The sequence below is a fragment of the Bos indicus x Bos taurus genome, chromosome 23 (assembly GCF_003369695.1).
Source record: "Bos indicus x Bos taurus breed Angus x Brahman F1 hybrid chromosome 23, Bos_hybrid_MaternalHap_v2.0, whole genome shotgun sequence".
In the NCBI taxonomy this organism is placed as follows: domain Eukaryota; kingdom Metazoa; phylum Chordata; class Mammalia; order Artiodactyla; family Bovidae; genus Bos; species Bos indicus x Bos taurus.
Window position 1 is genome coordinate 17,513,877 of NC_040098.1, and position 22,544 is coordinate 17,536,420.

Genomic DNA, 22,544 nt, shown 5'->3' on the forward strand with positions numbered 1-22,544 from the left:
CATGCTAGAACATTTCAATTTTATCTTTTTTTTCCACCTGTGTCCAGTTGCCCTTCTTACTAGGTCACATATACAGACAAGCATCATAGGAGGGAGCTTGTACATAACTGTAGACGATTAAAGTTTTTTGCATATGATCAAGCCATTTAAAGAACTTTCCTTTTTAAAAGTTTTCTAATCTTATATTCAGATACCAAAATCCTGTCTATATAAACCATCACTTAAAATTTTATGTACAAAGGCATATCCCTTATTTTAAATCCTGTCTATATAAACCATCACTTAAAATTTTATGTACAAAGGCATATCCCTTATTTTAAATGTTACTTTTTTTATTTGCATGTGGGAAATTTTAAGAAGTTGTTTTTGTTTTATTATTGCTGCTGCTGCTGCTGCTAAGTTGCTCCAGTCGTGTCCGACTCTGTGCAACCCCAGAGACGGCAGCCCACCAGGCTCCCCCATCCCCGGGATTCTCCAGGCAAGAACACTGGAGTGGGTTGCCATTTCCTTCTCCAATGCTTGAAAGTGAAAAGTGAGAGTGAAGTCACTCAGTCATGTCTGACTCTTAGCGACCCCATGGACGGCAGCCTACCAGGTTCCTCCATCCATGGGATTTTCCAGGCAAGAGTTTTATTATTAAATGATACCAATTTGGTGTTATACCTGGTGAGTCTGAGATTCTCCCCACTGCTGTCCCAGTATTTTGTGACCCACCTCTACCCTCCCAAATATTCTAAATTATCCTTGACAACTGGCAAAGTAAATCTTCCCCAGTGAGAAAGGATGGCCCCTTCTGCCTATGAGCCCCTCTGCCAATGAGAGAGGATGGTCCCCCTAACTACCACTGAACTTGGTTTTTATTGAAATAGCACAGACTGCTTGTTCCCAGGATCCTTTTGGGGACTTGAAGAGAGGGTGTGTTGAGGAGTCAACCAGGCCTGGGTTCCCCCCAGCTCTTCTTAGACTGATGACCTAAGGCAAATGATGAGAAACATTGGGAGACTCATCAGTGAAAATCTGGATAATTAAACAGTATTCTGTGGGTTTGTGTGAAGGTTCAGGCAATAATACATACTATAAGAATAAAGTATCTAGAATAATGCCTGGCAGGATTTAGTAGGCCCTTAATAAATGTCAGCTCTGGTATTTGGGCATTTGTGAGAAAGCCCGCAGTGCCCTATCCTCTTCTGGAGCTCACCTCTTTGTTAAGTGATTTTAAAGTCAGATTTGTATTTTTTTGGGAGTTTTGGCTTAGTAGGGAGATCAGCTTTCTGAAATCCATTAACATTTCATTGGAGCTGTGAAGCAACAGCTGTAAAACTTGCTTGGTGGGCCCTAATTGCAATGAATAATCCATGGACTCCTTTGAAATGTAATTCTTCAAAATGTGTATAATAATTAAACTCTAGCCAATCCAAAGGCACTTTAAAACAGGTTTTAAAATTTCCCAAGCCAATTAGAAAACTGGTTGGTCCAACTGTCAAGTGTAGAGAAATAATGCTAATTTATGCAAAGCCTTCAGTTCCAGGAAGACCTTGGCTGAATGTGAACACAACACGTATCTTCTGAGAAAACACCTCCATGATACTATGTGATACTAAATCACTGACTGTATTTGTTAAGGCGGGTCTAAATACAAAGCACACATTGTGAGTGACAGAGTGGCAGTTACTTGAACAAGATATGGTTTGTTTTTTGAAGAGATCTATCTTGAATATGACAACATTGTGTACCAACCTTGACATATTTATTTTGTACAATAAAACAGCATAGTTACAGTATCCTTATAAAAGCAAATGTGGTATGCTGCCATTTTGTTTTTTTTAATGCTCAGGGGATTTGTATTAGAAACTAACCAATTTCACTTAAATAATTTAAATCTAAGGATAATTTTAGAACTCAGTATCTGGGGGATATGGGTTTGAGCTTTCTATCAGCAGAACCCCATTGCTATATGTATTATAAACTAAAATAATTTTAAAGTATTTCTGGTGCCTACATATGTATTTTTAAAACTCTGAATCACATATTTGTACAATCCATCTTTTACTTTGATATTTATTTAAAATAAAAGACAACAAACCCCCAACTTTATTTTTGTGGGCATTTACAGGAAAAGTAAATGTAATTAAACCACACAGACACCTACTCCCAATCCACACTGTCATAATTAACATTTCTTTAAGTGCTCTGGATGCTGGATGGTTTATGGAGATGTCTCAATTTGAGATTAAATATGGGTGGTAATTATACTTGGACTAAAGAGTGTTAAAAGGCTAGGTAGCTTTCTCTTTTTTTAACCTATTCTATTTCAATGGATATTTGGGTAGCTCTCTTTAAGACTGGGGATCACATCGTGAAAATTCCACAAATGTGACGATACAGATATCTGCATAAAGAGTAAGCACTGGGAACTGGATGTTTTAAGAGTGACTTACTTCCCTCCTCACCTTCCTCTTGGCTGCTAAAGTGTTGTGTGTGTTTTTTTTTTTTAATGTTGACATACAGGTTTACAGATAAGGTTTCACTACACTTCGGAATGGAAAGAGGGTGTTGCAAAGGAAAGCTTAGTAGAATTAAAAGTTGGAATGAATTACCAAATAAGTTAAAAGTGATGTTTTCGCTTTTGTTTTTTTAAAGCATAAGCAAAAAAGGATTTATTGGGACATATTCTAATTAGAGTTTAAACAAATATTGTGTTTTTTGTTTTGTTTTTAAACTACCCCCACTTCCTGGCGCTCCCCCCGCCCCCCCCCAACTAAAACTAGCGTGTGTGTGTGTGTGCGTGTGTGTGTGTGTGTGTGTGCAGGGCGCCTGCTGAGAATAGCACGCATCTCGTAGATCTTTAAAAAAAAAAAAAAAAAACCCTGTTTCTTGAATAAACCACTACGTTTCTTGAGGTTAAAAAGAATCCCAAAGGAAGCAGGAATTATCAGCTTTGGAGTTTGATTTTTCTAAAAAAAAAAAAAAAAAATTTTTTTTTTTTTTAATTAAAAAAATCCTAATCTCCGCATTTTTTGCTAGGCGAGAACCGAAGTTTGGAGGTAGACGAACAGGCGAGCGGTTTGCCCGGGCGCAGAGCATGAAGGCCGGGCGGGCGCGGGGAGCGGGCGCCCGCCGCCCGGCGCGGGGGTGAGCGAGAGAGAGAGCGGAGCGCGTGTGGCCGGCGCCGCTCGGCCGGGAGCTCCCGCGCCCGCGCCCCGCGCCCCGCGCCCGCCGCCGCCGCCGCCGCCCCTGGTGCGATGGCGCAGAAACCCCGTTGACAAGGCACTGCTTTTTCATGACGGTGAGTTTCCCTTTGAGTGTATTATAATTTTGTGATAAAAATTTCAAGGAGAAAAAAAAAACACACACAACCTCCTTCCTCTGCCTCTTTCCTTCGGGGAGGGGAAAAGCGAGGGCGGGGGGGCTGGAGATCTATCTCCAGACAGACAGAAAAGAAAGAGGAGCAAATTAAACACCGAGTTGCCAAAACCAGGATATTAGGTTTCAGCCCAGAGAGCTATTGGCTAAGGCTGTGTTTTTTTTTTTGGGGGGGGGGGTGGGTTTGTGGGTGGGTGATGGTGGTGGTGGGTGGATGTTTAATGGACACGGAGAAAAGGGGAATCGAGTGTTTATGCCTTTCCCAGCGATGCCCGGGCCCCGGGAAGACCAAGTTCAGTGTCGCGGGCGGGGGCGCGGGCGGGCAGGGGGCGGCGGGGCCGGGCTGGGGGCTCCTCTGCGGGGTGGGGGCCCTGGCGCCTTTTTTTTTTTTTTTCCTTTTCGCGGATGCAAATTTCTGGAGCGGGGAGAGGGAGAAGCCTGGGAAGGGGGGTGGCGTGGCGGTTGGTGGTGGGGAGGAGAGGGGAGGGAAGCCTTTTAATGACTCATTGATTGAGCCGGTTTAAAATTAGTTGTGTGCGCGAGTGCGAGTGTGTTTTCCGCCCCCCCGGAGCCGCCGGGAGCCGGGAAGGAGGGAGCGGGGCTCGGCGAGGGGAGGACGGGCGCGGCGGGGCCGCGAGCAGGGGGCAGGGAGGGCCAGGAGTGACGGCGGGCGAGGAAGAAAAATAAGCTTTTCCAATCTCCTCCCCTCGGTTCCCCCCGCCTCGTTTCTTTTCTCTCTCCGAAGCTCTTGGGTGTGAATCGCATTTTCTTTCTTCTCGGCAAAATGGACCCCGCGTCTCAAGAGGGGGAGGGAGCGGGTGGGAGGGAGGCGGCGGGGACGGGGTTTATTTTTCATCCTGGCTTCCTCCTTCCCGGCGCTTGTGCCGCCGGCCGCGGCGGGGAGAGCGCGGGGCCGGCCGGCCGCTCCGGCCTGGTTCCCGGCGCGCGCGCCGGGGCCGGCCGGCCTGGCCCTTTCCCGGTCGCCTCGCCGCCCGGGCCCGAAGCACCGCCGACGACCCGCGGCCAGGCCCGGACGAGCCCTCGCGCCGCGCGGAGGACCGGCGGCTCAGCCGGGCTCTTCTGCGGGCCCCGCGCGGCCGGTCCGAAGAGACGAGAGGCTCGGTGGCACTCTTTTGGCTGAGAGTGCGCGGGCCCAACGCGGTTCGCGCCCCCCGACCGGCCAGGACGCAGGCTCTTGCGGGGGTTGTGCGGGGCGGGGTTGGGGGGGCGGTTGGAAGGCGCTAAGATGGCGCTGGGCCTGGCCCTTCGCCAGTGCTGGTGGCGCAGTTGCTCTGCGGGCGCCATCTTCCCCGGCGGCACGGGCAGCGCCCTTCTTGGACGGTTCGCCCGCCCGAGCGCCGGGAGGTCCGGGACGTGGGGGCCACTCTCCGCGGGCAGAAGTCTGTGGAGTAGCCTGGTCCTTCCCGGTGCCCCCAGACCCAAAAGAGTAGGCCGCCGGCTCCGAGCGGGAAGGGGTTGGGGACCGCGGCGTCTTGTTCCTTTTACCACTTGCCTTTGAGGGAAAAGAGTCGGGCCTTGCAGCCGAGGGGTCTCTTCCTAAACCCGCATCCCACCTACAACCCCGGTCAAGATTGGAGATGAAGGCTTCCCCGTGTCTTCCTAGGGCTCGAACCTGGAAGACTTTGCTTTCCCTGGCCTGGCTGGGGGCAGATCATGGAGGCTTTCCCTTCGCTCTCTTGCACTTCATTTTGAGAGGAGAGTCAAACCCAGTTGCAGAATTGCAGAAAAATGGTCGAGGATAGTGTCTGCCTTCCAGTATCGTGGTTCTGTATGGGTCCCCTACTAGTTTTCTTGGTTGTGTTTTCACAACCCTGAACAACCTTTTCTCTGGTTGTCACATTTGTGGGAAGGTAATGGGTTCCAGTGATCTGAAACTTCTTTTTGGCTTTCATATTCCCTATTATAAATGGTAGTAAATTACAATAGTTTCTTAGACCTCTGATCTGAAAAATTAAACTCACTTTGAAACACCCCGGAGACTTTTTCCTTTCAAAAAAAAGGGGGGGGGGGCTGTTATGGTTCATCTCTTTCTAATCACTATAAGACTTCTCAGTTCCCCCACTTTTTATTTAAAATGTTTCCTAGAAGCATTCATAAAAATACTCAGCTATCTTGTAGTAGCAGTATAACAATGGGTGTGTGGGTTTTAACTTTGTTACTGAAAAGTTTATTGGGAGGAGTCTGTAAAGCTCTGATCTTTCTAGGCGTCTAGATGGAAAGTAAATAGTTAATTTCTAGTGGATAAAAGTAACTTAGTGGCACCATTAGGTATGTCCTTGACTGTGGTGGATGTCTTTAGGCCTTTTAAGATTGTTGTATGCCAGGAACAGTGCTTGGTGTTTTTTAATTCCTATTTATCATATCAGCCCTGCAGTATTGGTTTTTATTCTCTACTTGCCAGGGAAGGAACTTAAAATGTTTGCCAAGATAGTTGAATTGTTCAAAGTCTCAAAGTTTTAAGTGATAGAACTGACAGTGGGTCCCAGAAGCCCTGTTCTTGGCTCTGTATCTAATTTCCAAATCTGAGCAGTAGAATCAACTGGTGAGATGTTTTTAAAATACGGATTTGTAATATCCATTATTTGTTAGGGACAGTTGGGGTTTTTCAAAAGGTCTGATGTATTGGACAGTCTCAGTTTTAAGTTTCTGACTTTGAATTTCTTGATGCTTGTAACTCCCTCCAAGAATTTTGAAATTCTTGCTCATCTAGGATCGCCTGGACTCTGTTATTCCAGGCTCTCCAGGTGACTTCATTGTGACCCAGAGACGTATTCAGAACATCCCTGTATTAAACTATGCACTGTGCTGCTGGCTATCTTTTGAATTGGAGCACGTGCTGCAGTTCTTGGGGTCGCAAAGAGTCGGACACGACTGAGCGACTGAACTGAACTGATGAGACTTGAGGTTCATATCATTTTGAGTTTCAGCACAATTTTATTGCTTGCGTTATTTTTATTTTTCTCCTGCCATTTATCAAAATGTTGAAACGATTTTCTTACAGAAATCTTAGGTACCCCAAGACTTTTAAATCTTAGTACATTTTAAAATATATATATAGTTTCATTCTACTGAGAAGTTATATAACATACTGGCTTCAGGTCTAGCCAGGCCATCTAGTTTAGTCAAGACAGCTCTGGAACAAAAATAGAATTGAATCTAGGAAATACAGAAGTTAGAAGTGGGGTAGAAGATATACTGAAATCAAAACCTAGAGATAAATCCTTGAAAGAACGAGTTCTTTTCTGAATTTTAAATTGAGAAGATATTTCTTGCATTTTGGGAAGTAGGATGGGGAACTTATTCTAAACATGAGACTTAGTAGGAATGGAATATACATTAAAGACACAGAAGGTCAGGAAGAAACATCCAGAGCAGATAATGAATAGCCAGCCAGACCAAAATGAGAGAACCAAGTCAGTGAGGAAATCATTAACTTCTCTGGAGCAAAGATCACATATTTGAGTTATTTTGTGCTTTTCTTTCTTCTGAAATCACTGTTGTTTAGTGATTGCTAGGGGAAATGGTTGAGACCTTTGATGCAGGTGTCAGAGTTACATTTTTGCCTATATCCATGTTCCTCTGTGCTATATTTTGAAAAGCTTTGTAAGGGGCCGCCACAGATACCTGTGTGCAGTCCGTTGTCTAGTCTAGTGAGTGGGTGGAGTTCTAGTATTTGACTGTCCCATGTGGTTTTTCTCTGCTTGTTTTTCATGGCGTAAATGCCACAGCAATTATTTTCTTTGACTAAAATCCAGTAAAGCTTGAAAGGGGGGGGCGTGGCACGTGGATCTAAAAATCAGCCTGTTCAGAGGGAAAGAGAAGCGTCTTTATTTTAAAGTAGCCTTCAGTAGAATTCAAGACAGACAAGATCTCTGCCCTCATGAAATTTGTAGTATAGTGTGAAAAACAGGAAATAAGGAAACACAAATAATCAAGGAAATTAAAGATTAAGAAAAAACTTAAAAGAAGTTAAGCTTGTGGATCAAAAGAGTGTGTTATGGGGAAAAGAGTGTATTGTTTTGGCTAGTAAGAGTCAAGGAGTGTCCCTGTGAAAAGGTGACATTTGAGCTGAGACTTAACACATGAACTTGTGTTAGCCTTGTGAAAAGCTGGGGAGACATTCCTGGCCTGGGAACAAGTACAAAGCCCTGAAAGGTCTGGAAGGGCAGGGATGTTAGAACAGAAAGAAGCAGGAGGAGAATGCAGTGAAATGGGGTTAGAGAAGGTGTGCAGGGCCTCTTAAGACATACAGGGGCTTGGCGATTTTATTTTATGAAAAGGAGAAGCTATTATAGGGCTTTAATTAGGGGAGTGATATGTTTTTGTTTTTAAACATCACTGCCTGCTCTGTGGAACAAGAGAGGAAGCAGAGAGGGCAGTTGGGGAACTACTGCAATGGTCAGCTCAAGTTTGATAGTATCTTAGGCGAGTGCAATGGAGATGGAGCAGAGTAGATGATGGGTTTCAGAGATATTTTGGAGGTTGAATCAGGAGTATTTGCTTCATGGGTTGTCTGGAGGAACAGGAGAAGGAATCAAAGGATTCCTTCAGATTCCTGGCTTACGGCTTGGTGGCTGGTGGTGCCAGTTGCTTGTAGAGAAGACTGGGGCGCGGGGGGCGGGTAACTAGAGTTCTCTGTGGAACCCGTTGGATGTCTCACAAGTGTTTGAAAAACCTAAGTGGAAAGTCAAGCAGGCGGTGAGTGTTCAAGTTGAGCTGAGGGTAGTGGACATAAATTTTGAGTGTCACCAGCATAGAGATGGTATGTCATGGAACTGGTTGAGATCATCTGTGAGCATAGAAGACTTACAATCAAGCCTGAAACTCTCCCGTGAGTGAAGGGGGCGCAAAGGAGACCAAGAAGGCTCTGCATTAAAGCAGGAGAGTGATTTTATCTGTTTCAAGAAAAGGGAGTGGTCTGCTGTGCCAAATACTACTGAGAAGGTAAACCCTGAGGAGAGAAAAATTCCACTTGAATTTGGCGGTCTTGACAAGTAGTGGTAGTGGCACGTGGAATGGAGGCCCAATTGGAATGCACTGAGAGAATGGTGAGGGTGAAAGAGGAGGGTGAAAAAGGTGGCTTCAAACTCAGCATTCAGAAAACGAAGATCATGGCGTCGGGTCCCATCACTTAGTGGCAAATGGATGGGGAAACAGTGGAAACAGTGACAGACTATTTTGGGGGGCTCCAAAATCACTGCAGATGGTGGCTGCAGCCATGAAATTAAAAGACGCTTGTTCCTTGGAAGAAAAGTTGTGACCAATCTAGACAGCATATTAAAAAGCAGAGACATTACTTTGCCAACAGAGGTCCGTCTAGTCAGAGCTTGGTTTCTTCAGTAGTCATGTATGGATATGAGAGTTGGACTTTATAAAAGCTGAGCGCTGAAGAATTGATGCTTTTGAACTGTGGTGTTTGAGAAGACTCTTGAGAGTCCCTTGGACAGCAAAGAGATCCAACCAGTCCATCCTAAAGGAAATCAGTCCTGAATATTCATTGGAAGGACTGATGCCGAAGCTGAAACTCCAATACTTTAGCCACCTGATGTGAGGAACTGACTGGTTTGAAGAGACCCTGATGCTGGGAAAGATTGAAGGCGGGAGGAGAAGGGAACGACAGAGGATGAGATGGTTGGATGGCATCACGGACTCAATGGACATGAGTTTGAGTAAGCTCCAGAAGCTGGTGATGGACAGGGAGACTTGGTGTGCTGCAGTCCATGGGATTGCAAAGAGTCAGACACGACTGAGCAACTTAACTGAACTGAGAATGGGAGTGAAGCCAGTGTGACCTGCTTGTTGGGAAAATTTTGCCATAAAGCAAGGACAGAAATGGCACAGCAGTGGTTGGGGAGAGAGAGAGGTGGGGTCAAGGAAGCACATTTTTTAAACTGATGGGAAATAGAAGAGCATTTTCAATAAGCTAGTGAGACTGTCTAATAGGGAGAGACTAATGCAGAAGAGAGGTAAGACTACCAACGGAGCAGAATTCTTTCTTTCTCTTTCTCTCTCCTTTGCTTTGCTTTCAGGATCTTAGTTTCCCAACTAGGAATTGGGCCAACTAGGATCTGGGCCAAGGTAGTGAAAGCACCATGACCTAACCACTGGATCACCAGGGAATTCCTGCCAAAGGAACAAAATTCTTCAGTAGGAGAAGAGTCAGAATACAAGAGGGTTTGCCTTTGGTGGGAGCAAGATGACTTGCAGTGTAGCAGGAGAGAAGGCAGAGAGGCTTAGGAATTGGAGGTAGAATACGGGGCTTTTTGTTCTCATGGTTTCGGTTTTCTCAGTGGAGTCTGAGGCAGGGCCAGCACCTTAAAGGAGGAAGGGGTGTGGATGGTGTGAGATAAGGAGGACACCTTGCTTTGGACAGCAGGGCGGTGAACTCATTGGGATACTCGATAGGGTGGCTGGGCATTGCTGAATGCCTGGGTGCGCGTTGGAGGGTGGGGGTCTGCATGAAGGTGGAACCAATCAGTCCAGTTAGTTGTGTGATTTTCTGCCACCAACTAACCACCACCGTTTATTACAAGCGAAGTAAAAGCAGCCAGGTGATCAGTTCAACCAAGATTGGCATTTTTGCCCCCCAGATGTGATAGGAAGAGAGACGCCAGGGACTCGAGGGTGGTTGCAAGGGGGTAACAGTGATGAACCAGGATAATAAGGGTGGGGGCCGAGAACTTAACCTTGAGAATAACTTTTGGTTAATAAAAAGGGACGTAATGGTAGAGAATTTCAGCTGGGGATAGTGAAAAAGATAGTGACAATAGTTTTATTGGGTTGGCCCAAAAGTTCGTTTGGTTTTAAGTAAAAAAAAGACACGTTTTTCATTTTCACTGAGAACTTTATTGAAGAACATATTCAGAATGTTCTTTTTGGCCAACACAACACAATAGTGAGTATGTACTTAAAGCCAATGAAGTGTACGCTTAAGTGGTAAGTCTTGCGTGTTTTACCACAATTAAATGAATTCAAGAGTTCCCTGGTGGTCCAGTGGATAGGACTCTGTGCTGTCAATGCTGAGGACCCAGGTTCTATGGAAGAAAGACTTAGAAATCATATCTCAAATTATTGAGAGTGAAGAGATGGTAACCCCTCTTATCATGGGCCCAAACTTGAGTAGGCGAAGCAGTCACCTGTAAACACGGAGCTTCTGGAGGAGAACCGAGAAATCTTACGTTTCCCTGTTCACTGACTTTTTCTAAGCCTGTAGCAGGGCATTTAAAACACGCTGGGCACTCAGTAAACATTTGCTGGCTGACTACTTAGACAACCAGGTAGAACAGAATGATGGAACTAAATAAAAATTGTTTTTGAGATAGAAATCAGTAGGGACTTGTAGTACATTCTGATGGCTGTGGGTGAGAGAAAAGTTGGGTTAAAGGGAGAGGGAGAGAACTAAGGGAAGGTCATTTTTTAAAAAATTCAGATAATACCAAGTGGAACTTTGTAGCACTGTCCTTAACCTCATTTTTTCTATTCTTTCCTCACACTGCTGTTACTCACTTTTTCATAAGGTTCCTCTGTTCCCCAAATTGCCTACAGAAAAAGTAACAGTAAAATAAAAGGAGAGGAGAGCAGGGTAGATGATAGGATTCAGAATAGAGGTCTTTCCTGAGAAGATCGCAAGGCCATTTGTCAGGGGCAGAGGCAAAAGGTTTTGAGTTTGAGGGGAAGAAATGTGTGAGATGTCGGGGAGGATGGAGGAAAGGAGTGGGACTTGGTGGCAGTGAGGCAACGTGAATTAAACAGTATACCAGATCCACCTGCATGGCATGGTTCTCTCATGATCAATAGTGTTCTAGAGTAAAAGTGAAAAATACAGTGGGTGAGGGGGCTGGCAGACGGTGGGGGTGGTTAAATGAATGTGCAGTGGGAATGTAGACAGAGAAGAAAGGCGGTGTTGCCTTTAAAGGATAGCCCTAAAAGGGAAACTTTGTAAGTGGTCCCTCGCCGAATGGAAGTGGGCCCAGAAGGCCGCTCTGCTGAGGCGGTTGTACGCGCATGAGGTAGCTCAGGAGCGCTCAGAACTGGCAGTGTGACTGGGATGGGAATGTGGAAGATAGAGGTCTTGGGGAGAGGCAGCTAGGGGCTTGATCTTTTCTCCCCCTTACCTCATATGTGCTTCCATTCAGGAAGAGACCTGAAACCTCACTGTACCAGATGTTTAACCCAGGTTCCCCTTCCCTGTACTCCCAATCAACTTTGATTTATGTAGTTGTGATTTAATTATGCATTTCTTTTTAATAAAGTTGGAAAATTGAACATTTTCTGTTTTTGTGGGTTTTTTGGCTTATCTTGCAAACACACTGAACATTCATTTTACCTGAAATAAAAATCCTGAATGTGAGGGAATGAGATATGAAAAGTATTGCCTTTCTATGCGTGCTCAGTCGCTTCAGTCGTGTTCAACTCTGTGACCTGATGGACTGTAGCCCGCCAGGCTCCTCTGCCCATGGGATTCTCCAGGCAAGAATATTGGAGTAGATTGCCATACCCTTCTCCAGGGAATCTTCCCAACCCAGGGATCAAACCCTCTTCTCTTGACATCTCTTGCATTGGCAGGCATGTTCTTTACCACTAGCACCACCTGGGAAACCCACATGAGGGCTTTCTAGGAAAGGCTTAGGCTTATTTCAGTTTTCTACTGAAATCCATGGTGCTTCCTAGTATCATTAGAAATTAAACATGGAGTCCCAACCTGTGATTGAAACATGTTCATAAGAAAGAAAATGGGGGAAAGGAGAAAGAATGTTGTTAAACCTTAATATTATTTCAGGCCCTGATGGGTGTTAAGGATTATAAAATTCTAAAGAACTCCCTGTAGATAGGTTTGTCTCCATGTTATAGATAATGAAACTGAGGTTTAGAAATGATAAATCGCTTACCTGAGGTTACATTACTAAGGGGCAGAGCTGGGGTTTGAATATATATTGCATGTCCATACCTCATACAGTTTGCCATTGGTATTAAAACCATGTCTAAATTTTGTCTACAAATGACTGTCTACAAGTTAAAATATTTTGAGGCCCTAAAATTAAACTTGGATGACCTTCGTTTCAGTAGGAGAAATGGTAAAAGGTAGTGTTTTGTTGATAATTAAAAATGGTGACCAAAAAACCCAGAGTCTTGTTGTCAGTGGTCAGATTTTAGGTCAGAGCCATTATTCTGCTCCTTCTGCAGATAATTCAGTTTCAATTTGCATAGCATGGTGAACCAAACATAGGGCCCATTTTAGCTCTATACTTGGGAGCAATCAGAGATTATGAGTCATATCTTTCACTAAACAAAAATCCTAACTGGAAGTGAGAACACTCAGAACCTTAATTAAACATGATATGGTGCCGCTCAAGTTGTTCCCTTGCTTGGAATGCTGTCAGTGTAATCATAGTACAGATTTGGGGGAAAGGATTTAAAACGGACAAAATATGATTCACTCTATAAGGAGACGTTCTTTTAAAGAGGCCTTGCTGTAGGTTGAATATAAGACCAGTAAGATAATGCGTCAGAAGGATTTTTTCCTTTTCTTTTTGACTCTGGGAGAAAGCTGAGCCCTGAGGGACAACAATAGTAAAAGATGATGAAACACTCGTACTGTGGATGTTTTAGTTTGCCCCACTGACTTATGGCTCTTGAGCATTAAGTGGCTCCCTCTATAGTCTGAGGTGGTACCTGGGTTCTTGGAATGCTAGAACTAACCTGAATTTTCCCTCTCCCTCCTTGAGAACCAGCCCTCTCACTACTTACTAGTGGTAAGCTTAATTTGGGGAGATGAAGAATTTCAAAATCTTGTGGTAAGTGTAATATGGGAGAGACTTTAAAAATTGTGTTATGTAGACTAAATATTTCAAACATAACTAAGGAATATTAAGACTGCTATTATATGTATTAAAATCACCTACATTGCTTGCAGTGTATTTCAGATTTTTATTGTATTTTTTTAAAGATAATCAGTTTAGTTTCTTGTTTTTTATTTTAGAATTGGTATTCAACTCTCCTTAGAATAACATTTCACAGTGTTATAACAATATAGGTGGTCTCCTGCATTGCAGACAGATTTCTTTACATTCCATGTGTAGAGACTGTTATCCACACACACACAAAATCAGGGTTTTTTTCCTCCTGATTCTTGAGAGTAAAGGTTGTTTTGATGGTGTGCTTTTAACTTGGAGGTATTTCTCCTTGGATTTAAAATAAAAATGCTTCTATAATTAAATTTCTTTTAACTCTGATATTTCCTAGAAATGCAAAGAAATATATTTAGAAATAAAAAGTAAGAATAAACTGACCTATTTGTATTCTGATTATTCAGATTTGTGAGAATCTTAGGATTGGAGAGATCCAGAGAGGCCAGCCTCTTTTCTCCAGGTGTGATCACACTTAATGGATGAACATTTTCACCTTGAGATGTTTGGAATTGTTTCTATCCACAAGCCTCAAGATAGCTTGCTTACCTATTTATTTTAGGTATTCCTTTTCACTTTACTGGTCTAGTTTAACAGGTAATAATAACTGATTTTTTTTTTTTTTTTAGTTCACTTCTCCCTCCAGCTACTGCCCTGATTCTTTGCTCCTCTAGGTTTTTTTTCCCCCCACATTTTGAAAAGTATTTTACTTGTTTCTCTTTTTTATGTCACATGATTTACTTAGAATAATTTTCTGTTACAGCATATATTATGTAGGTAAAACAATCTGAAAGTAAATTTCCAAAGAGAGTAATCAAAGAAAAATAAACTTTGGGGAACTATGTTTGAAAAAGCGGGGTGGGGAGGGCCTTAACTTATCTAGAAATGTAAAATGGACATTGTGCTCCAATGTGAAATGCCTGTGCATACCAGAGAAGATTTCCTTATCTTTTTAATAGATTTTATGAGTACTGGATTATTACTGTACATTCTTGTTTCATTTGCACTGTTAAAGGTCTAAGCTTAAATTAGCTATATAATCAATTAAGAAATTACCAAAAGTCTTGCAGGGGGTCTGTTTACTTATCTTCCTCACCCATATTCACAAAATGAATTATGCATATGCTACAGTCAAGATGAGTGAGAAGATAGGGACTTCCCTGATGGTCCAGTGGTTAAGACTCTGCTCCCAGCGCAGGGGACTCGAGTTCAATCCCTGGTCAGGGAACTAGACCCACATGCCACAACTAAAGATCCGGTGTGCCGCAACCAAATAAATAAAAATAAATAAATATTTGGGCTTCCCCTGTGATTTGGTGGTTAAGAATCCACCTGCCAGTGCAGGGGACATGGGTTTGATCCCTGGTCCAGGAAGATCCCACATGCCACCAGGCAACTAAGCCTATGTGCCACAACTGCGGAGCCTGTGCTCTAGAGCCTGTGAGCCACAGTAAGGGAAGGAAGCCACCTCAGTGAGAAGCCTGTGCGTCATAACTAGAGAAATCCCGTGCAGAGCAGAGACCTAGGCAGACAAAAATAAAAATAATTTTTAAAAAATGACTGAAAAGATCCTAAAGTTGGCTAAACTGGTTTTTTAAAATATGCATATTGGATATGCAATGCAAAATGAACAATGTAGAGAGAGATGTTACAGTTTTCATGTAAATGGAGACTTCAGTTCTATATAATAAATTGTTTTATAGAACACATTATCATTATAATTTAGATGTTTCCCAGCTAGAACTGATACTAGATCAAAAAATGTGCCATAAAACCTATTTGACGTTAACCTTTTAATTTTGTGATATATTACATAAATTCTTGACTCATTATTTAAAATATGTTCTGTGTTCCAAATTACTTTACTATCCATTTAAGGCCCACGTTTTCTTATTGATTTTCTGTCTGAATGATCTGTCCATTGATGAAAGTGGGGTATTAAAGTCCCCAACCATTATTGTGTTACTGTTGATTTCTCCCTTTATGTTTCTTAGTATTTGTCTCACATATTGAGGTGCTCCTATGTTGCTGCTGCTGCTGCTAAGTCACTTCAGTCATGTCCAACTCTGTGCGAACCCATAGACGGCAGCCCACCAGACTCCCCCGTCCCTGGGATTCTCCAGGCAAGAACACTGGAGTGGGTTGCCATTTCCTTTTCCAATGCGTGAAAGTGAAGTCCCTCAGTCGTCTCTGACTCTTATCGACCCCATGGACTGCAGCCTACCAGGCTCCTCAGTCCATGGAATTTTCCAAGCAAGAGTACTGGAGTGGGGTGCGATTGCCTTCTTCGGCTCCTATGTTAGGTGCATATATAATTGTTTTATCTTCTTTTTGGATTGAACCGTTGATCATTATGTAGTGTCTTGTCTCTTATAACAGTCTTTGTTTTAAAGTCTATTTTGTCTGATATGAGTATTGCTATTCCAGCTTTCTTATGAGTTTCATTTGCGAGGAATACTTTCTCCCATCCCCTTACTTCAGCCTGTAAAGTCTGTGTCTTTTGGTTGGTGCATTTAACCCATTTACATTTAAGGTAATTATCGATACATGTGATCCTATTACCGTTTTCTTAACTGTTTTGGGTTTATTTTTTTGTAGGTCTTTTCCTTCTCTTGTGTTTTCTGCAAATTACCTTCCTGTCCAAATGTAACCTTAAGCTTGACTCTCAGGAATGTCTTCAGTATATAGTACACATGGAGGTCACAAAGCAAATAATTTTGTTTTCAGAGCATGACACAGATTTGGTATGTGTATATGCATTATCTGTACATACCTTTAAAATATTTTATACCCTTTTAAGAGTAATCTAAAATATTTTGGGAATTTTCTGGCAGTCCAGAGGTTATGACTCTGTGCTTTCACTGCCAAGGGCCATGGTTCAACCATGGCTCAATCCCTGGCTGGGGAACTAAAATCTGACAAGCCACCTGGTGCAGCCAAAATATATATATATATTAATATGTATTAAAAATATATATTAATATGTATTTAAAATATATATTAAATATATAAAAATATATAATATAATATATTTAATATATTAACATATATTTATATAATTATATTAAATATATATTTATACATATATATAAATATTCTTTTTTTTCCCTTTGCTTTCCAGGATGTCTCTTTTCTAAATGGAATGTCATGTTTTGAAAGGTTATTACTCTAACTATCTACTCCAGGAAAAGAAGCCACTGTACTGATAATTCATCATCAAGTATTTATTAAATGCTAATTTTGTACAGGGCACTTGGAGGGTATGGGAACACATGATCTAGGTGGGTGGATAATAGATACAAGCAGAGAAGAAGGAAATGGCATTCCACTCCAGTGTTCTTGCCTGGAGAATCCCCTGGACAGAGGAGCCTGGCAGGCTATAGTCCATGAGGTTGCAAGAGTCAGACACAACACCTAAACCAGCACCACCATACAGCGGTTTGTGATGAATCTCAAATACCTGATACAAGTGAGAGCAAAGGAGAGAGAGCCTTTGACTAAAGTGTATGAGCAAGTCCATCCATTCACTTGTTCAGCAAATATTATTGAGCAGCTAATATATTCCAAGTGCCTTCTAGGCTCCAAGGTGCCTCAATGAGCAGGGCTCTCTTGAGAAGACAAACTATAAACCTAGATAAACCATAGAGGGGAAAAGAAAGCAAGGAAAGAAAAACATGGAATGCTGAGGGGATGAAAAGAAGACCTTATCTGAGGGAATGACATTCCAGGCAGAGAGCAGCCAGTGCAGAGGGCCTGAGGCATGAGGCATGAGCAGGCCCGGTGAGTTCAAGGCATGGCAAGTCAGCAAGGGCTAGAATCAGAAAGCATTCAGAGATTTGGGGGTAGTGGGAACAGTTATATAGGGTGTTAGGGCATTCATAGTTGAGCATAGAAAAGGATTTTGGTTTTTACAATGGGAAAAATGGGAATGCATTAAATGGTTTTGATTTATGTTTTAAAGGGATTACTCAGGAAGTTGGATGGAGAAGGCAATGGCACCCCACTCCAGTACTCTTGCCTGGGAAATCCCATGGACAGAGGAGCCTGGTGGGCTGCAGTCCATGGGGTCGCTAAGAGTCGGACATGACTGAGCGACTTCAGTTTCACTTTTCACCTTCATGCATTGGAGAAGGCAGTGGCAACTCACTCCAGTGTTCTTGCCTGGAGAATCCCATGGACGGAGGAGCCTGGTGGGCTGCTGTCTATGGGGTCGGACAGAGTTGGACACGACTGAAGCGATTTAGCAGCAGCAGCAGGAAGTTGGAATGAGAATAGATTGTAGCAGGTAAAAGAGGGAAAGCAGAGAGGCCAGGTTAGAGGTTATGACGGCTCAGACTAGGGAAGTGGCAATGGAGGCAGTGTGTGGTTGGATTCTGGATCTCTTTGAAAGTATAGCTGATGAGATTTCTTGATATATGGGATGTGGGGCATGAGTGAATGAGCAGTGAAAGATTACCTATACAAATGGCATTTGAACTGGAGCCTAAGAAATTCGTTGACCAGGAGAAGATGGCAAAGCAGAGGAATTTAGGTGGGAAAGAAACAAACTGAGAAGTGTATGGAAACAATGAGACAGTGGGGAAACTTGTTTAGATGAAGAGAGAAGTTTCTAGAAGAGAGAGAGAAAAGGAAGGAAGGCTGGGGTATGGGTGGGGGGACACTGGAGTAACAATTTGTGAAATACACTCAGTGCAAGGCCACAGTGTTTGAATTTTTCTTTATGTATAAAAAAATAAAAATCTGTCAAGCAAGGCAGTTATTTAAGAAAGAAGCATTATAGTTATTAATAGCTTTGGAACCAGACAGATGTGTGTTCCAGTCCTGGCTCTTTTACTTCCTTTCTGTGCTGACTCCAGTAAATTATGTAACCTCTCTGGGGGCCTGTGCCTTTATTTCTTCCTCTGGATTGAGGATTTACTTTGTAGAGGAAATTCACCAGAATTAATTGTGAGATCATGGATGGAGGAGCCTGTTGGGCTGTAGTCCATGGGGTCGCTAAGAGTCGGACACGTCTGAGTGACTTCACTTTCACTTTTCACTTTCATGCATTGGAGAAGGAAATGGCAACCCACTCCAGTGTTCTTGCCTGGAGAATCCCAGGGACGGGGGAGCCTGGTGGGCTGCCATCTATGGGGTCACACAGAGTCAGACACTACTAAAGTGACTCAGCAGTAGCAGCAGTATGCATACAAAGGGTTAACAGGGCCTCACCCATTTGGAGCTTAGCTATCCTGCTTTTTAAAATTACTGTTGTTAAAAAAAAATAATAATGTTACAGCAGTGTTTAGTTAGACTAGTCTGCTAACAGTGAATCAATGAATGAATGGCTCCGTTAGAAAATTACTTTTTATCTTAAGTGAATATCCCTGTTAGCCAGTATTGCCTTCTAAGACCTAGACATTGCCCCTTGAAATTCCTGTTAGTTTTCTAGTAGTATACTTTTATCAGAACAGCAGGGCATATTTTCCTCCCAAATATTTAGAGATCAAATATAACAAATTCCCCTCTTGACATTTTTCAGCTCAGTTTAATATAGAAAAGACTGAGAAATTTAGTAGTAGAAACCTGACATCACTTTAAAATCCACTTTCCAAAACTCAGTGTCCTGCAGAGCATTGGTCTGCAGAATGCAGGTTTAAAAAATGCTGGAAAGTTAAAAAAAAAAAGGCACATGGTATTAGTTCAGGCTGCCATAGCAAAATACAGTTAACCCTTGAACAATGTGGGCCTGAACTGCAAGGGTCCACTTATGTGTGGAATTTTTTTTTCCCCTGAATACATACTGCAGTACTCATGATCCACAGTTGACTGAATCTGCGGATGCAGAGGAGCTATCTATGTAGGGGACCCGACTGTAAAGTTATATGTGGATTTTCAACTGTGCAGGTGGTCAGTGCCCCAGACCTTGGGTTTAAGGGTCAACTATATCATAGTTGGCAGCCTTCCCCAGCAAGCGAATTGGCTGGCACCCTGGTAGGCTGCAGTCCATGGGGTCGCTAAGAGTCGGACATGACTGAGCGACTTCACTTTCACTTTTCACTTTCATGCATTGGAGAAGGAAATGGCAACCCACTCCAGTGTTCTTGCCTAGAGAATCCCAGGGATGGGGGAGCCTGGTGGGCTGCCGTCTATGGGGTCACACAGAGTCGGACATGACTGAAGCGACTTAGCAGCAGCAGCAGAATATCATAGGCTGGATGTCTTAAACAGCAGAAACTTATTTTCTCCTATTTCTGTAGGCTGTGCAATCCAAGATCCAGGGTACCAGCCAATTCGCTTGCTGGGGAAGGTTGCCTTCTTGATATCCTCACATGAGCCCTGGACCCTTTTCTTACAAGAGCACCAGCCTTACTGGATTAGGGCTCTCCCCTCGTGAACTCATCTAATCTCAATTACTTCCGGAAGACTCTACTCTCTTTTCAGTCACATCAGAGCTTAGGGTTTCAACATGCGGTTTGGAGGGGACACAATTCAGTCCATGGCAGTCACTGCTAGGCAGTGGGAATCATAAGTGATCTTCATTTTCTTTATACATTTCAATATTTTGCAGACTTTTCTGCAGTTGAGGATGTTTGGGTGAAACTGGGTTCCACTTCTAGATTCCACTTAAATGAGTTACCTAGAGTAGTCAAACTCACAGGGACAGAAAGTTGGAATGGTGATTGCCAAGGGCTAGGGGGAGGGGAAAGGGAGAGTTAGCATTTAATGGGTAGAGTTTCGGTTTTTACAAGATGAAAAAAACTTCTGGAGATGGATGGTGGTGATGGTTGCCCAACAGTGTGAATGTTCTTACAACCACTGGACAGTTGCAAATGGTTAAGATGGTGAATTGTATGATATGTTTTTTTTACCACACATACACACAAAAATTCTCAGCCCTTTCTCCAGAAGGACCAAAAAAAAAAGGTAGAACCCACCCCCCCGAAACTTCTAAAAAATATGTATTGCTTTTGGGGTTAAACAGACTGGGTTTACATGCTATTTCTGTGTTGACCTCGTGGTGCTCAGACATGGGTGTACATCAGGACTACCTTGATGGCTTGGTTAACACCCGGAGTTCCTGTTGACTCTTGTTTCTCAGACATGGGTGTGCGTCAGGACTATCTGGATGGCTTGGTTAACACCCTGAGTTCCTGATCTCGTGGGTCTGGAATAGGCCTCAGAATCTGGATTTTTGACATACTGCCATGTGATTGAGAAGCCTACAGCAAGTCTTGGTTTTCCCTATTCAAATGGGTCTGAGAGCCAGTTGTGAGGCTTATCTGAGAGTACCTGATTGAGGAACTCTCAACATCAGTTTTAATTTCTTTTTAGCAAATTTTTGTTTGTTTTTTCCTTGAATAATTTATTTTTTTCTCACGTATTTAAGATAATTTTGCACAAACATGAAGAAATAACTCGTTTTTAGAAATACATGTTAAAGTCTTTAAGTATATGAGAAGCATGTAAAATTAACTTTGCTTCTTAGAAGATTAGGATTATTTCAGTCCAATGGCTAGACTAGGGTTGTCTTTGGAACTGATACTTAATATTCAACTTTTTCCTTTTCTAAATTATGTCCTTATGTATTGTGTGTGTGTGTGTGCGTGTGTGATACTCTGGTGAAAGCAAGTGTTATGGCAACTCCATTCCCTTCATCCCTCCTTCCTATAAAAAAAATCCCATCAACAAAATCTTTTGGAAGCCATATGCAAATAATTATTCATACCTTGTCAGCTGTTCTTAACTCTTAAGATTTCCACTTTGTGACTGTCCATAAAGACTAACAAGGGGCAAATGAGCCTGTAGGCCAGTGTTTTTCCTAAACTAAGTTCTTTAAAAGAAAGTCTCTAGATGATAACTGTCCAATATGATGGCCACAAGCCACATATTATGGCCATTAGTGCTTGAAATGCATCAGTAGCGATGTACTGTAATTGTAAAGTCCACACCAGATTTTGAAGACTTTGTATGAAAAAAAATGTAAAATATCTAGTTAATCTAATATTAATGTTGAAATGATTATCTTAAGTACTAAATAAAATCTTTAAAAATTTTGTCCAAATATTTTTGAGTGTTCTGGACAAAATAAAACACAGTTGACCCTTGAACAATGTGGGGGTTAGGAGCACCGGCCCCCTAGCAGTCAAAAATCCATGTACCACTTTTTATCCCTCCAAACTTAAAATAACTTATAACCTCCTGTTGAGTAGAAGCCTCACCGGTTAACATATATTTGGTATATTTCTTATATGCTGAATTCTTATAAAAAGCAAGCGAGAAAAACAATTGTTAAGAAAACCGTACAGACGAGAAAACACATTTAGAGTACTATACTGTATGTGTCCATATCATAAGCTTACAATATCTGTTCACAAGATGAACTTTCTTGTCTGTCAATACCTATTTCAGTATTGTTTTATATAAAATGCTGTAGGTGTTACATGTCTTTCTAATCAGTTCAGTTCAGTTGCTCAGTCATGTCTGACTCTTTGTGACCCCATGAACCACAGCACGCCAGCCCTCCCTGTCCATCACCAACTCCTGGAGTTTACCCAAACCCATGTCCATTGAGTCGGTGATGCCATCCAACCATCTCATCCTCTGTCATCCCCTTCTCCTCCTGCCCTCAATCTTTCCCAGCATCAGGGCTTTTCAGATGAGTCAGCTCTTTGCATCTGGTGGCCAAAGTATTGGCGTTTCAGCTTCAACGTCAGTCCTTCCAATGAACACCCAGGACTGATCTCCTTTAGGATGGACTGGTTGGATCTCCTTGCAGTCCAAGGGACTCTCAAGATTCTTCCCCAGCACCACAATTCAAAAGCATTAATTCTTCGGCACTCAGCTTTCTTTATAGTCCAACTCTCACATCCATACCTGACTACTGGAAAATCTAGTCTTTCTAATACTAGACATCAAAAATGAAAAGAAAATGTGAAAAAGATTTATGTATTTATGTTTAGGTATAGTGATTCATGCATTGGTAATGAAGAAGCAGCTATGTGATTGCTTTATGGTGGCCTAATGTCATTGTTAGAAGAAGGCAATGGCACCCCACTCCAGTACTCTTACCTGGAAAATCCCATGGGCGGAGGAGCCTGGTGGGCTGCAGTCCATGGGGTCTCGAAGGGTCGGACACAACTGAGCAACTTCACTTTCACTTTTCACTTTCATGCATTGGAGAAGGAAATGGCAACTCACTCCAGTGTTCTTGCCTGGAGAATCCCAGGGACAGGGGAGCCTGGTGGGCTGCCGTCTATGGTGTCGCTCAGAGTC

The 22,544-nt window shown here is 42.7% G+C and overlaps 1 protein-coding gene across 1 annotated transcript in view; it reads left to right on the forward strand.

The window, feature by feature from the left end:
• The first annotated feature begins 3,192 nt into the window (after nucleotides 1-3,192).
• BICRAL (BRD4 interacting chromatin remodeling complex associated protein like) overlaps nucleotides 3,193-22,544 on the forward strand; it is a 77,340-nt gene continuing 57,988 nt past the window's right edge. Inside the window, exon 1 of the mRNA XM_027525091.1 lies at nucleotides 3,193-3,286. The gene's annotated coding sequence lies outside the window, so the exon portion shown is untranslated. The remainder of the gene's footprint in view (nucleotides 3,287-22,544) is intronic.